General features: G+C 45.9%; 1 protein-coding gene and 1 long non-coding RNA gene across 6 annotated transcripts in view; one reads left to right on the top strand and one right to left on the bottom strand.

Moving 5' to 3' along the window:
* The window catches only part of Grb10 (growth factor receptor bound protein 10), a 110,068-nt gene extending 106,772 nt beyond the window's left edge, over positions 1–3,296 (bottom strand). The window contains exon 1 of one of the 3 annotated variants that reach the window (XM_031338248.1): positions 3,048–3,296. The gene's annotated coding sequence lies outside the window, so the exon portion shown is untranslated. The remainder of the gene's footprint in view (positions 1–3,047) is intronic. The other 2 variants (XM_031338250.1, XM_031338242.1) reach the window with 2 other exon arrangements.
* Positions 3,297–5,423: 2,127 nt separating this feature from the next.
* LOC116070736 overlaps positions 5,424–15,935 on the top strand; it is a 14,504-nt gene continuing 3,992 nt past the window's right edge. For 2 of the 3 annotated variants that reach the window (XR_004110543.1, XR_004110542.1), the window contains exons 1-6: positions 5,424–6,158; positions 8,466–8,540; positions 11,147–11,298; positions 11,584–11,774; positions 12,514–13,163; positions 13,588–13,738. This is a non-coding gene — a long non-coding RNA (uncharacterized LOC116070736). Of the gene's footprint in view, positions 6,159–8,465; positions 8,541–11,146; positions 11,299–11,583; positions 11,775–12,513; positions 13,164–13,587; positions 13,739–13,892; positions 13,999–15,935 lie in introns of those variants that run through there. The other variant, XR_004110544.1, reaches the window with a different exon arrangement.

Below are 15,935 nucleotides of genomic sequence, written 5' to 3'. Positions count from 1 at the left end.
GCCAAAAGAGGAGAAAAATAAACTTCTACAGGCAAGTAAAAAAAATAAAATGGTGGGTTAAAAACCCAGAAAAAAGAAAAAAAAAGAAAGAAAAAAAAAGGAAAAAAAAGAAAAAGAAAAAAAAAATGGACCCCCCCCCAAAAAATCAAAAACAGCTTCACTAACGGAAAAGATTTAAATTTGAACATGTGACCAACCACCTAAATGAAAAGCAAGTAATATTTTCTCCTTTCAAAGCTCTATACTGCTGTGGGTTTTTGTGAGGGGAATTTCTGCAGGGAGGAGGACTTGGTGCTGGAGTTACAGCCAAGGCCTCATCATGGCTCTACACTGAGCTGCTTCGTCTGCCCTCCATGTTGTTTTAACGGACTGAGAAACAGACACTGGATTATGTACAGGCTTCCCTCCTATGAAGGTGCCAGCACTGAAATGTCGGCAGTTAGCACTGAGTCTCCATAGATGGACAATTGCCCCCATCGTAGTTTCTTACACATTGAACAAACTTTTAAGCAAACAGGTTTCTCAAATTATACCATTTATAAAATACCAGGTTTTTTTTTAAAAGATATACCAATCAAGAATTTGTACAGCTCTAAAATGAGCTAAAGGCACATGGATGTCTTGGTTCAACCAAAGTTTGGCTTTGAAACACTGTAAAGCCTCTGACCCAGCGGGTTCAGCAACTCCTAAATAAGTTTGGAGCTGGATCTTTGGTTCTGATTTTGCTCTTCTTGCCCAGTGGAGGCTAACTGGAGAGACATAGCTGCTCTGGCTTCCAATCAGAGCAGTAACCACCATACAAACTCCTAGACAATTAGCCACCAAAAATCTGCCCTGCTTTCTAGTTCCCTAGTCCGCCTACAAAATCCACTTTGACCAACCCAACATTGCCTCATAAGCAATATAGGCCAAGTAATGTGTAAGTGATTTAGGGGCCACACAACATTTTAATTTTAATTATAATGAACAAAGTTACCATATTAAACTCATGATTTCATGAACATTGAAGTTTCTTCTCAAAATAAATGAGTATTTAAGTATAAAAAAGAAGAAGAAAAAAACCCCAGTGATAATTGCTTGGTCTACGTGGCATTAATCTTGGAAGGCTGGAAGCGACTGGTCTAAGAAACCAGGCCCCGTCCTCCATTTGCTCTGCTGTGTGTGGAGCAGGGTGTCCCTCCTCCACACCATCTCTTCTAGAAGTGGACGTGCTTTTGCAGACGTGTAAAGCTCAGGAGGTCTCCCTAGAGCTTTGTCCTTTGTTAGCTGGTGAGGCCTGAGGCATACCAGTTAACCTCCTGAGCCTTGGTTTCCAGACCTGTGAAATGGGGACCGTGGGGGCCACGAAGTGGATAAAAAGCAACAGGGCTTTTGAAAGAGCCTTGTAAACTGGGAAATGCAGTATCAGTGGCTACACTTCTCAGTTACGGCAATGCCTGCTGGGCTGCAACTGTCTGTCCTCAAATTCCCTCCCTGTAATGTGGGGACTGGCCCATGCAGTCCTCTTTCAAATGTTCCCAGTAAAACTAAAAAAAAAAAAAAAAAAAAAAAAAAAAAAAAAAAAAAAAAAAAGTATGTTCAGTAATCCTAAACTTTTGATTTTTTTAAGACAAAAAATTTGGTAGGCAAGAATCATTCCTGGGAGCACATTTGATCGCAGCACTCTTGCTGAAATACTCTTAAGACTCCCTCATCCTTTGCCTTACACAATTCCCTCAGCTGCAGAAATCCAGAACTCGAAGTCCACTTCTGTAAAATAGGAACCTCACTAAAATGTTAGCCTTAGCCTGTGCCCGCAGGGGTGCGGGGTGGGGGGTGGGGGGATGTTAACGACTGGAGTTCTGGTGAAGCAGGGCGAAACGTTAAATTGAGCACCATTTCTGAAACTCAGGGGCTCCAAATGGCTGAATCAGCATTTTCTGAAACAAAGTCTTCTGGGCCTGGCCTTTTAAACAGCCGCAAAGGGAAAGTTGTGCAATAACACATATTTACTCACTAATGCTACTTGTTTTGGACTTTTTCTTTGCATCTCTTGAATGAAACAGTTACAAGAAAAGAGTTTTTCAAAAACATCTTAAAGAACCAGGGCCTTGTAAAAATCACCTGTGGCTCTCCTACTTTTCGGTCAAAGCAAATGAAAAGAAGTTCGCGGGGTTTCTTCCAAGGCCAAGAAAAGACAAATACATTTTTTTTTTAAAGTGAAGAATACCCTAATTTCCATAACGCACATGCCGCAGGCCCTCGCCAGGCAGGCGTTTGGAGAGGCAATCAGCAAAGGCGGAGAGTTGCATCAGAAATTTCCTTCTGCAAACGGTACCGCTCTTATCACGTTTCCACCGCTGGCGGGCTGCTAGTTCTCGAGCCCTCAAACTTGGTGTTAGGCCCCAGCGACGGGTAGCGGGGCCACTAACAGACCCAAAGAAAGAAAGGGGTGGGGGTTGGGACCTGAGATGGGGGGGTGGGGGGAGGGACAGATCCTCTGTCCGCGACCGCGACCGGGGCCGCTCTCGCTTGGGACTTGGGAGTGTCTGGCACCGCTGCCCGGTCCGCCTGGCGCGCGCGCCGAGGCCCGGGGCGCAGCGGGAGCACCCGCTTCTCCGGTGACCCCCCCGGCGCCCACCTTCCAGGGCGGTGGCCCCCGAAAGCGCGGCCTTGACCGCAGCCCCCGCCCGAGCCCCCCGAGCCGTCGCCGTCGGACAAGACGGCTCAAGAATGTGCCGCCCGGGGCCCCGCACCTCCCCCCCGTGGGCTGGAGCGCAGAGGAGAGCGTTGCGGGGCGCCGCAGCCGCGCGCCCGCCGCCCCGTCCCGCCATCCCGCGCCGTCCCGCTGCGGGGCCCGGGGGGCGCCGCTGCCCCCCAACTTCCCCCCACATCCCCCCCAGGCGACGCCCTTCCGCCTGCCGCGCCTCGCGGGGCCCCGCGTCCCGATCGCGGGCGGCCCCCGAGCGCAGACAATGACGGCGCGGGGAGCCGCTCGGCCGCGGGGCCCCGCGAGGCGCGGACGGACCACAAAAGTAACTTGCCGCCGCTCCCCGCCCAACTCCTACCTGACGTGCAGCTCCTCGTCGCCTCCGCGTGGCCGCTGGCCACACGTTGCACGAGTCCCAACGGAGAAGAAAAAAAAAAATTGCCGAAGGCAAAGACGGACCCTGGACGGTCCCGGTCGCCGTGCGCGAGACGGTGCGCGGAAACTTCGTGCTCCCGCGGGTCTCGGAACGCGAATCCCGCCCGCCACTGGTCGCAGCGCCCTTCCCTTCCTGCCGCCTCCCCGCACCCCACCCCCTCGATGGGCTTTAAACTCTCCGGGCCCCGCCCGCCCTCCCCGCCTCCGCCGCCGCCTCCGCCTCCTCCTCCCCCGGCCGCTTTTCCTGCTCCTCCTCCCGCCGCCGCCCGGACCGCTCGGCGGCCGCCAGCGCGGGAGGAGCCGCGGCCTGGGCGCAGGGCGTGGCGCGGGGGGCGCGGGCTCGCGGGGTTGGCGTGGCACGATGCTCTCCCGCCCCGGGCGGGCGCGCGCCCACCATGCTTGCAGCGCGCGGGACCCCCGGCGCCACGCCACCGCCCGGGTGCGCGGCCGCGCCGGCGGAAGACCGACCGGACCTGTCCCGAAGGGCCATTCGGAAGGGAATTGTTCGAAACTCAGAAAAGTAACTCCCCAACCGCACAGTTCAAATTCTTCCTTGGGCTGCGGCCGCCCGACACCGTCGTGGGCAGCCCCGGGCCCCGGCCGAGGAAACTCGGGCTTGCTCACGGCGGGGCGGGGCGGGTCGGGTCGGGTCCGAGCCTCACCTTTCTCAGCCTCAGTTTCGCCAGCTGCGTGTGAGTAGCCGAAGGAGGGAAGCCTGAGAGGCCCTTCATTGTTTTCTTGAGGCAGCCGAGCAAGCCTCGTGTCCTTTACCTCTGAAGTGGGGCCCTCATGAAAGTAAAAAGCCCAGACGGGCCGTGCCCGGCTTCTAAAGTGACCCACGAAAAGGCAACGGGGCAAATGTGAGCGGCCCCCTTCGAAATAATTCTCAATGTCTATGTTGTGTCGCTTTTCTAGTACAGATAGGAGACCAATAATTACACCTTTTTCTTGAATTTTCGGCTTTGTAAAAACAGCCCCGACCGTAAATCACCGTAGTTGAGAAGACACGTGGTGTGAAACATTCGTGAGTTCTCCTTCTTCTCCGTCACTCAGGCCTCTGAGGTTGTTCCTAGAACAACGGCAGAAACTAGAGAGACTGAGTCTTAAAAGTAACTTCTTAAAAGTAACTTCTAGAAGGTCGAGAAGCTGGGAGTGAGCTCACGGCAAAGATTTGAAAGCTGTGCGTGTTGTCCGACGCTCTTTTTGAGCACTGCTCGGTACCTCTTGCTTCTAACAGTGGTTTTTCCGACCTCAGATTGATGTAATCAATGAAAAGTTTTTCCTTTCCTATAACTGAACACTCACTCTTGTTTCTGGCCGTTGGTCCAGACTCAGAAACACACAAGGTGAAAATCCAGAGAAAGGGATGGGAATAAGTCTTAGATTCCCGGGGAAAGGAACACAAGAAGTCTTTTGTAGACAAAGGACTCAAAAGCGAACCAAAGCAGAGAAAACTGGGCTAACTTTTCCCAAGTTGATTTGCTTCAAACTTTTCAGTTTTCCTGCAGGGTCTCACCAGAGATCCATACTGCACCAGACACAAAGCCTGTCAGGTCAGAGAACTTTTACAGATGTTTGAAAGTTTCTACATACTTTCGCAATACTTTTTCCCCCCTGAATCGATTTGTTGGTAAGTTCCAAACAGTGTGGACCCTTCAGCCCTCTACGTATTGATGTTGCCTTTCCAAACATGGAGATGTTTTCTTATATAACAACCACATACCTTTCAAATCCACAGATTTATATTGGTACGAAATGTGTACTTAATCTAGGTTTAAATTCTTTTTTTTTTTTTCAGTTTATCTGATAATTTAGAGCATTGCTTTTTCTTACAAGACCAGTCCAGTGATCTAGGTGGAAAGTTTAATCTGTGCTTTTCAGGCATTACTACTAACTAGAATGGTATAGAGATAAATATCAAGTATTTTCTTGATGTCAAAGCCCTAGACAGGCCCTCACCCCCAAATTTCCTGGTTCCCTGTAGACCTCAGCCGGTAGGACTCATATAGCACCTTTCTGAACAAAGGTTTTGGCCTTATTCTTGCTGTAGCATTAGGGTTGCAGTGAGCTCCGGTGCGGAGGGAGGTCCTGGCCAGTTCTGTGAGCAGACTCCATTACTTCCATCTCATATCCAGACTCCCAGCGCCCCCTGCCCACACATTCCCTAACAGAGGTATTACAGACCCATACATTGTAAGGTTAGCAGTGTATAAATGAGCCTGGAGAACCCAGCCTCCTGAGCAAGACAGGATGGCTTTGAGGCTCACAAACTTCCCAAAGGAGTAATATATGAACTTGACTTGGGTGTTAAGGCAGGAAACAGGAGTCCTTGGTAGTGAGAAATTCCATTATCCAAGCATGAGTTTCAGGAGGCTCATTCAGCTGAAAGTAGAGAATCTGATAGACTCTAGTTGTAAATTAGTAATGAATTGATTAACATCTGTCTCCCTTGCTGATTGTAGGAATCTTCCTGTCACTGGTAAGTATTTACCTTTTGCTAGTGTCCTGCAGGCAGCAGGGAAGCCCCTGGCCAAAAGAAGGTACTAAATGGAATAAGTCATTGGAAAAATAGCAGTCAAGTGAATGTCTCCGTAGTGTAAATGAATGGAGTAAGGAACGGAGTGCTCTCTCAGCCCCAGGCATCGTCTCAAATGTTGCCAGTAGCTTTGGCAGAGGGAAGGCATGGAGGGTTAAATGGCATCCTGACAGATGCTAGTCTTGCCGCTCCGTCCTCACTGCACATGGTGCCTTCTGGAATAGCTTAGAAGGCAGAGCTGGAAACCAGAGACCAGCCAGTCTGAGGACAGTCCAACAGAACACCCTGGTGGGTCAGTGAGTGATCTGCAGTCATAAGGAAATCACAGTGTGTTATGATTTGTATATGAAACGCCATTCACAGTCCTGTCTCTTACAGGTTCCTGTATGGAGCACTGATCTTTAGCAGTGGTGCTGCTTCAGGAAGGAGGTGGTGGATACTTGGGAGATGGAACCTGGATGGATTCCGAAGTAGGTCTCTTGACATATAACTTTAAAGGTAAATACCTGCTTCTCATTCTATCCTTTTTCCTTTCTGACCACCATGATCAGAGCTTGCATGCTTTCGATGCCATGATGGAAGGAATCCTTTGAAGCCATGAACTCTAAACCCCAAGCAAGCAAGCAAGCAAACAAACAAAAAAACCCAAAGCAAACCCCCTCAAAAAAAAAAAACCCAAAAAACAAAAACAAAACAAAAACAAAAACAAAAATCCTTCCCTTGTGTTTCTAAGGTGTTTAAAAACACAGGGACACAAATTCTGGCATAGTGGCTGCCGCAGAAACCCAGAAGGCTTTTTACACCGGGTTTCTAAATCCATCTAGGCAGCACAGCAAGCACCTTCGTGGGATGGTCTCGTTTCAGGATCTTCCTATCTCAGTGTCTATAGAGCTGAGGTTAACACACGAGTCTCAAGTCCCAACTTGATCTGCATTTTTAACCTACTGTGCACACATGCACGTGAGTAGTCCAAATGCTTCAGGTCTCTGAGCTATTTAAGACAGAGAGATACAACTTTTCCAGAATCTAGAGATGAATAATCCAGTGTGGCATTCAGAATTTTTCTGGCGGAGGCAGTGACCTGAAAGGGATCTAGAATCTCAAACTTGAGAGGTGAGGTGAAGAGGAACCTAAAAAGGCCCAAAGGCTTTTGGGAGCTGGAGCTGCTGCTGGGGCATGGGAGGCTGAGGCTGAGACTGGAGAGGGAGACTGAAGGGGTAAGGGGCACCTCACTCATTAGGCTTAGACATTTACATTTAACCTAAAGCCACTAGAAGATGACGTGTGTTATGGACTGTCCCCAACAATTCCTGCTTTCTTGATCTCTGACGGGTGAGGGTAACACCTTGAACAAGGGCTCTGTATCCCTGGTGTGTTATCCAGGGGACAGAGGGACCCGCTGAACCATCAGATGCTATACCTGGAATTATAGACTGGAAGTATCCATGGAGGTCAGGACATAGAAAGCTACATGAGGACCACAGAGTGAAACTCGGTAGACACAAATGGGACCCTCCATTCCCCACCTTCTAGGCTTGGGACAGTAGGATGCCCTCTGGACTATCTATAGAATTTTGTTTTATGACATCTTAATATAAGCTCTACTTTTCTTGAATAGCTAGACTCAAAAGGACTTTTCAAAGTGAAATGGGGGAACTCCTTGGAAAATATGCCCCGAGTTCCATCTATTGAGACAGTTTGCTGACGGGAAAAGTCCCTTTTTGTAAGAAGTACGTGTGTGGAGTTTAGAATGGTACACAGTTGTGTAACCGGTAAAGATAGTGGACAGTATTGACCCCAAAAGGTTGCTTCATACCCCACCCTTGCAGTCAACCCCCACCCTACCCCACCCCCTGGGCCCCACATCAGATAACCACCCACCTGCCTTCTGACCTTGTGGTTTTGCTGTTGGAGATGGACAGAATAGCACAGAAAGTCACTCCACATGGTGCGGATGATATTCACCTGTGCTGTTTCCAAATGTAGACCTTGTTCCTTTTAAATACAGATTAGGATTCCATGCTATGGGGGTGTGTGTCCTTCTTTTCCACTCTTTCACCGGTAAGGAGAAACTTGGGTCAGTCTCTGTTTTAGGCAATTATGAATAAAATTGCTAGAATTCTTTGTGAAAAAGCTTTTTGTGGAAACACAAGTTTTCATTTCCCCAGGGTAAACAGCTAAGCAAAACAGAGAGGTCTTGTAGTGTGTTTTATCAGAAACTTCCAAATTATGTTCAAAGTAATTATACCATTTGCATCTGCACCGAAAATCACGACAGCCCCAGCTGCTCCACATCTCCTGACTTGCTCATCAGCCTTCCTGGTTTTAGCCATCCACATTAGAGGGTATTGCTATGCCTTTCCTGCTTTTAGTTTGCATTTCCCTCATAGTTAATGTGTCAAGCACATTTTCCCGTGCTTACTTGTTGGATCTGACAACTATTTTGTGAAGTGTCTGTTCAAACTAGGTTTCTTTTGGGTTGTTTTTATAGTATTTTAAAGTTTCTTCAGTATAGGTACATGTTTTGCTGGTATTCTCTCCCTCCTTCCCTCTCTTCCTCTCTCCCTCCCTCCCTCCCTCCCTTCTCTCCCTCTCAACTTTTCAAGCATCAAAGAGCAGTTTTTGTATTTTAGAGGGTAAGGCATCGATTTATTGTTCATACTTGGTTTTTTTTGTGTCCCATTTAAGAAATCCATGCCTTGCTCCATATCACAACAGTGTTCTTGTATGTTTCTTTTTAGAAGTTCTGTCATTTTAGGTCTTACAATTTACACTATTATCTGACTTGAGTTCATTTTTTGACAGGTGACTCCAGATAGTTTTGGAAAACTCCATCTGACTTCTCTACAGATGGAGGAGAGTAGCTGAAAACACTGACAGGTAAGGACAATGGTCACTCTGAAAAGGATGGTCAGCATTGGGCATGGAGGGTCAGCATGCAGTTGAGAGGCTCTGGATTAGACAGGAGTGGTTGAGTGCCATGTAGTAGGACTGGAACACCGCTTGGCCCTGAGAATGGGACATGAAGTAGGAGAACACTCCTTGTGGGAGTCAGAGAAGGTCTCAGATGAATGGCCTGTACAGTGAGTTGACAAGGGCTAACATGTTTCTTGGCTTTGTGGGTAGGGACTGGGATAGAAGAGAGCTTGGTTTATACTCTATTTAACATTTAAAGAAAGAATTAAGAGCCTGGCTCTTTGCCACAAAAATCACACTTGACTGAATAGCAGAGCTGGTAACAGGGCCACCACTATCACTGACTTGCATGGGAAAGGTGGCTGAGGTAACTTCACCCACACACCGGTCCACGGAGGAGCATGCATGTAAACACCAAGCTGCTTTAAAGAATCGCTTGGAAGTTCAGCTGGAGCCCAGTGGCCTTGCCACAGAACCCAGGCAGCTGGGACCCAGGCTCTGTATATCTGGGGCAAGGATCTGAGGAAGCCACTGAAGGATCCCATTGAGCTGTATGATTCTGAAGCTGATTATTCCATTTAGAAATGGGGATCATACATAGTTGCCCTTTCGATACTCCAGGGCATAGAAGACATCACAGAGTCCACAAGCATAAGATATGACACAGATAGGAAAAGGTTGCAAGGAGAGCCACCAGAGGAAGACCTCACTCTGGAGCAGGGCTGGCACCCCACAAGACATCTCCATCCAACTTGGAAAGTGGATCATCCATTTACATGACTTGGACAATGAGGTTGACCAGTCCAAACCCCAGGAATTTCCAGTTTTGGCTGATCAAATTCAAGGTTCTGGCTTCACCTTAATGCTTTTCGCCAGTAATGTAGACATGGCTCAAAAAAAACAAAACAAAACAAAAACAAAAAACAAAAAAACAAAAAACCAGTGACTCTAGTGACTATGTCCAAGGGACCAAGGAGATGTTTTCCTTTCGCTCATCACAGAAGCTTCTAGGAAGTTTCATTTTTACATCTTGCTCTGAACAAGGTCCCCACCTATATCCTGAGTGGAGGAAGGTAGGTTTTGGGATTTTAAACTTTGATGCAGCATGAAAGAAGGTCCAAGGAGTGTGCTGCTTGGCGACTAGACAACCAGAAGGACCCAAACAAATGTGTAGGGTCTTTATGGCAGTGAAAATCCAGGGTCCCATCTTAGTCAAAGGTAGCCTTCTAATAAAATTCTACATGGAGTCAGAATGTGAAGGCAAGCGTGCAATTACAAACTCTAGTTTTTACATAGTTGTGCCTCCAAAATATGTGATTCTTTTTAGCCTCAAAAAAAAGTCAGCTCAACCCCCTATTTCAATTACAAGTTAATTAACTGCTAATGTCATACAAACTTTACTTAATGAAATATATTTTCATCCAGTGCATTTCATGGTTTTAATAACATAATTCTCAGGGCTAATAGAAGGACCCCATATAAGGGTAAAATTATTTAAGTGGTAAAAATTGCTCAGAGCTACTGGGGTTTTAGTGTCAGCATACCTTCCACAGTGTGTAAGTTGGGTGAGGAGGAACGTATTTTTAAAGTGAGGACTTACAATCAATGTCAAAACTCTTAATAGCAGAAACTCATTCTTTCGGACAGTATATACTCATGAGGAGGATTAATATTTCTGCAAAATGGTTCTGGGAATGTGCTTGATAAAATGTAGCATAGGTGAACATGAGCAGCCTTTCAGGTGGGGAGCAGTGCTTTGAGGGTCTGCGTCCTCTGGGGTCCTTGTGCCCTCTATTGGCCAGGGGAGCATGTCACGTGCACAGACTTGTGCTTTATGGTCGTTCTCCTTCATTCCTGTGTAGGGCTAACCAAGAATTCTTGTGATTGACAGCCTGTCTGAATCGAAGATGCAGTGAGTGCATGTGGAAGGCTTTTCCAGGAGAAAAATGTATTTTCTCATCTTCTATCTACTTTTTATTCCGTCTTCTCCTTTTTCTTCTTCTTCCTTCCCCAGACAAGCATCTTTGAAGCGTCTGCATCATCTTACATATAGACGAATGTTTTATGTAAACACTGATTTTACATGTATGTCTCAGTTAATACTTACAATACACTGTGAGGTAAATGCTGCTAGGGTCTTAGGTTGTAATCTAGGACGCTAATTTGGAGAAGTGAAATATCTCAAGGCCACTTAACTAAGAGCTTCTATTTCCGACTTGACTGATTCTGTACCTACACATCTTTTTTCTCTACTCAGAGCTGTCTCTCTTATCATTTTCTTGCCATTTTATTATTTTTATTATGTAATCAGTTATTTCAACCCATAAGCTCCTGAGGTATCATTTATGTATAATTCTGTGATTAGATTGTAATATGATCAATATTTTTCTTTTTAGGAAAGGTGTTTTTGTTTACTGTTGGGTGGTACAATGTGATTTTATTTCTATTTAGACCAGTGTCCAAGATCCAAGGTGGAAAAAAAAAGGGTGATAATCAAAAAAAAAAAAAAGTCCATAATTGAGCAGGGTTTTAACTTATCTCCCCTTTCTCTCTTGATTCCTTGTTTTTAGAGAATTTGAAGACGGCTATGAGTGCCATCTTTGGAATTCTGACCTCTTAGAGCCCAGAGATAACCACAGGCTGGGGACTGCACTTTGTTAGGTAGCTTGAAGACACACCCAAAAGACACACCTACTGTGGAAGGAGGGCATTGAATATGCAGGTAAGCAGTGTATTCAAAATGTCTGAAAGAGGGAGGTGTTTTCCTGATGGGCCACAGGATACCAGGTGTCATTCAAAACTATAGTATATGTCAAGTGGACGGAGGCAGCTAGTAAGGGGGTGAGTTTATGGAATTACATTTAGATCATGGCTTCAGGTCCCAGACAAAAAGGAGATAGGGCCCTTATCAAGCAGGAGTATATAGGCTAGGACATCGAGATTCATTTACAGAAAAGGTAAGTACTGAGATGTGATTGACTGCCACAGTATAAATGGTCTCCTTCAGTTTATTCTTAGATCAATCTGAAGCCCTACATCCTAGGGGTCCTTGATGGAGGTGAGAGAGATGGTCAATGGGGCAGAAAGTGGAACCAATAGGAGAGCCTGCACTCTACAGCATCAAGGCCTTGGAGTTGACATCTTCATTTGACAAACATGCTGAAATGCTGACTTTGAGCAAGGTTATTGGATATGCAGGTAAGATGTGCATATTGATAGTCTTCTCAGTACCTCAGAGGGTGGCAGTAAGATTCTTGGTCAGGGACTATAATGCCCAGATCAAAGATACCTAGCAGCATCTCAGAGGGAGAACTGCATGGATCCTCTAAACACCACGGGACTCTTAAGCATTTGAGTATAGTGCGCTATAGTTCAGGGAGACTGGGATTTTGTTGAATAGGTGGCACAGACAGTAATTATCAGGTGCTTTTTTTTTCCTGAGCACTACCATCTCTGTGTACCCATAAAATGCTGGTATCCATTGGGAACTTCTGCAACAGGGGCCATCGTTCTCAAGGGAAACTCACTGGGCTCCGTGGAGATGATCCTATTGGGGCTATGTGAAATCACAAAGTCTGGAAAAGACTTTGTGTTTTAATGTCAGACAGAAATAGGTGCAAATTCTGACTTCACTTATGAATTGAGCTTGAACAAATTCTACAGACTCACTGATGCAATTTCCCCAGGGTAATTCTTACCTGATCCAGTTGTTTTGATGGGTTTTATATTGTATGTGATTGTGCCCCTAATTATTCAATAATATAATGTAACAACCCACTCATATTTAGTCACATATAAAACTATGTGTGCAGGGTTGTGGATCAGGAATTTGGACAGAACAGCAAGCATAGTTATTTGCCTCTTACCTGTACTAGTTATCTTTCTCAATGGTGTGACAGCTTAATGGAGAAAGGCTTTATTTTGGCTGTGGTTTCAGGATGATATTGTCCTTCAGAGAGGAGTACATATGGCTCAGGCCGTGGATGTGGGTGAGTACATTGTGGCAGATCAGGATGCAGAGAATGAGAACAGAAGCAGGCACAGGCATCTGCAAAGCCCATCCTCCATGACCTCTTTCCATTAACTAGACCTCAGTATCTTCCCAAACAACTCTTTGGCTGGGAACTGTGAGTTTCAAACCATACCACTCTCTACTCTGTGAGTCCATTCACAGAAGAGGATATCTGAGGCTGGGTAATTTTATAAAGAAAAGAAATTTATTCATCTCACAGTTCTATATGTTTGCTGTTTCTGTGAGAACCCATTCTGAGAACTAACCCAGCATTTTTGGGACCTACCTTAATCCCTTTGGAGTGGAGCTTCTGGCGACTTCCCATTAAGTCCTACCTCTGAAAAGTACCATGAGGAACAATTCGTCAGTACATCAACCCTGGGAAGACAAACCACATTTAAACTACTTCCAGGAGTCAGCAAGATGGCTCAACAGAAAAAGACACAGTGAAGCCTGATGACCTGAGTTCAAGCCCCTGGCATCTGCATGGTAGAAGGAAAGAGCTGACTCCCGAAGGTGGTCCTCTGACCACCACACACCTGCTGTGGCATGCTTGTCTCCTCCCCACTGAATGAGTAAGTAAATGGGAAAGCATTAAAACCACTTCCAAAGCATTACACCTTCTCAACCTGAACACCCAGGCTAGGTTCTTACACACTAAGCATTAAGAGTTCTCAGTAACAATGTGGGGACTTCTAAGTTAGTGGGACAATTGACTCATATGATGCCAGGACCATGGCAGGTACTCACAGTCAATGGGGATTTTAACCATCATCTGGAGACACATGAATCAGTTCAGTTCCTGTATGGCCTCTTGGCGGTGTACCAGTTCTGCCTTTTTTATTTGTGGCTGGGGGGAAATGGTAATCCCAACTTCCCAAGGCAGTATCTCAGGACTCATTGATTATATGTACATGGGATTCTAGGTGGACCTACCTACCACCATCAGCAAATGGTGGTAAAAAGTATGATCTGTTCTCATCAGAACTCATGTTGAAGTTTAATTCCAGATGGAAGAAAAGCCAGTGGACCATCAGGATCCCTATTCTCTCTCTATTATCTACTGTGTGGCCTACCATGATATGAGCTTGTCTGCTCTGCCACACACTACCCACCGTCATGAATGGAACCCACTGAAGTCATGAATGAAGTAAGTATTTTTCTTACTTAAATTGTTTCTGTCAGGTGTTTTCTCAGAGCAATGAACAAAGTAAGTAATATAAATTGTCAGCTCTTATTGCCTCCCTTTTCATGTGATCTCCGCCCCCCCTCACCCTTTTTCTTCTCACCTCTACCACCCTTAGTTATCACCAGCTTGCTGCTAAACTTCAGGTGGTAACCTGACATGTGATGTTGCCAGGGGGCTCTCATCAAATACTTTTCCATGCTGTCTGGACCTTCTAGCCATCAGAATTGTGGGTCAGGTAAACCTCTTTTCTTCATACATTGCCCAGCATAGTAGATTTCTGATGACAAATTTCTAGGACCATTATTGTTCATGATCACCCCGCCAGAAAGGCAACTTGACCTAGGAGGCTGTCAGTAGCTGTCTTTCTGGGGAAGAGGAGACACACAGCAATAGCCCAGACAGTCAGATGACAATGCAATGACAAAGAATGCACACCTGACTCTCCTGCATAGTACAGGACATACTGTCCTCATCCCCACCCTGTTCCATCTAAGGTTTCTTTGAAGGTCTGATCTGGGTGGCCTGCAAGGTGAGCTTTGAGCTGGTCTGCCTGCTTCCCTCTTTATCTCAGAAGCACTCTCCACACCCATCCTGGGGGTGAACATCCAGCCCTGAAGTTTAGCAGCAAGCTGGTGAACTCCGTGGTGGCTTTGTTCCAAAGACAGAAAAGTAGAGAGCAATGCCGTGTGGCTGTGGCTCAAAGCATCTTTTTTTTATAACCATCTGTGAAAAGATAAATTTCCCTTATATTCACAAGTTGACAGGAAGAGTTAAAAAATACTTGAAATGTCAACTATTTATATAACCTTTGGCCTTTTCCCAATACTGTGATGTGCTTGCTTCCATCTCAACAAGAGAGGAGTGAGCTTCCCGTCTTGTTTTGGTTTCAGCTGCCTCCAGGCACCCCTTTCTATGAATTGGCACCCTCCACATGCTTGCCTGTTGGGCATTTGGCTGGTTTCCAGCTTTGGGCTGCTATGAATAGCGTTGCAATGAACACCCTTGGGTGAGCTGTGTATTTTTTCTCTTCTAAAAAAACAGTTTTCCTTAGAAAACTGATATTTTGCCTTCTTCCTTTTAGTAGAGTCAAGAAAGAATAATTTTCTCAAGTTACCTTAGACACAAAGGGCTCGTGATGAAGAATACACCTGTACTATAAGGTAGAGAGTGTGGTGTTTCTTGTGGGCTATGCTCCTGCTGACTCTTTGCTCCTCCTCATCCCTTCTCCTGTTGGCTGGTTCTGCCCACGTGTGTGGGATGTCCCATACACCTAGCTTTCCCCAGGACATTATGTCTCCTCATACACTGACTACCCAGTTTCCCCACAGTTCCAATGTCCATGTCCAACAGGTTTCATGTTTACATGCCAGAGTTCATATGCCTAAACAAAGCCATCTCTTTAGGCTAACCCAGATTTCACACAAGGCTGTAGGTAGAGCTTCTCATGAGGCAGTAGGACTGTATCCTGAATGGAATTGAATACAGTTTATTCTTCATTTCCAAGTGGAGTCTTGTAAAACCATTCTCCAGTCCTAGTGACTATTGTGGTTTAAATAGGAAATGCCCTTCAGAAGACTCGTGCTTTGATTGTCGATAGCTTGTAGTGCTATCTTCTAGGCTTTAGGTGTTGGGAACCTCTGACAGCAGGCAGCTAAAGATGTGCTTTTGAGTATCGTATCTGCTCCTTCTGCTTCCTGAGTCCATCATGATATAAAGAGACTCTACTACTTGCTCCCCACGTGAACTCTGTCTTGCCTGCCTTGATGAACTGTATCCTCTGAGACTTTGAATCAAAATAAATCCTCCTCATCTTAAAGTTGTTTCTTTCCAGTAATGGTCATAGCAACACAAATGTAATTAATACAATGACTTAGAGCCAGCACCCTGATCAGTGATTGTATCAGCCTTACCTGGGTTCCTTCATACTGTAGACATAAAGGAAGGTAGGCTGGTGTTTTTCTGGGGACAGGAGAGTCCTAACAGCCTGCTTTTGTCTTGAACATTGCATGAGCACTGAAAATTTGTCACAAATTTTGTAATTCCACACTAGAATCTTCTCATTTCTTGTATAAGTCATTTTACATATGGAAATGGTGGAGAGCGACCAGGCAGACTGGCACATGTGTGCTGTAACAAAATACTTGATCCTGGATACTTT

Source organism: Mastomys coucha, unplaced genomic scaffold (assembly GCF_008632895.1).
Source record: "Mastomys coucha isolate ucsf_1 unplaced genomic scaffold, UCSF_Mcou_1 pScaffold22, whole genome shotgun sequence".
NCBI classification, from domain to species: domain Eukaryota; kingdom Metazoa; phylum Chordata; class Mammalia; order Rodentia; family Muridae; genus Mastomys; species Mastomys coucha.
This window is presented reverse-complemented; position numbering and strand designations above follow the sequence as displayed.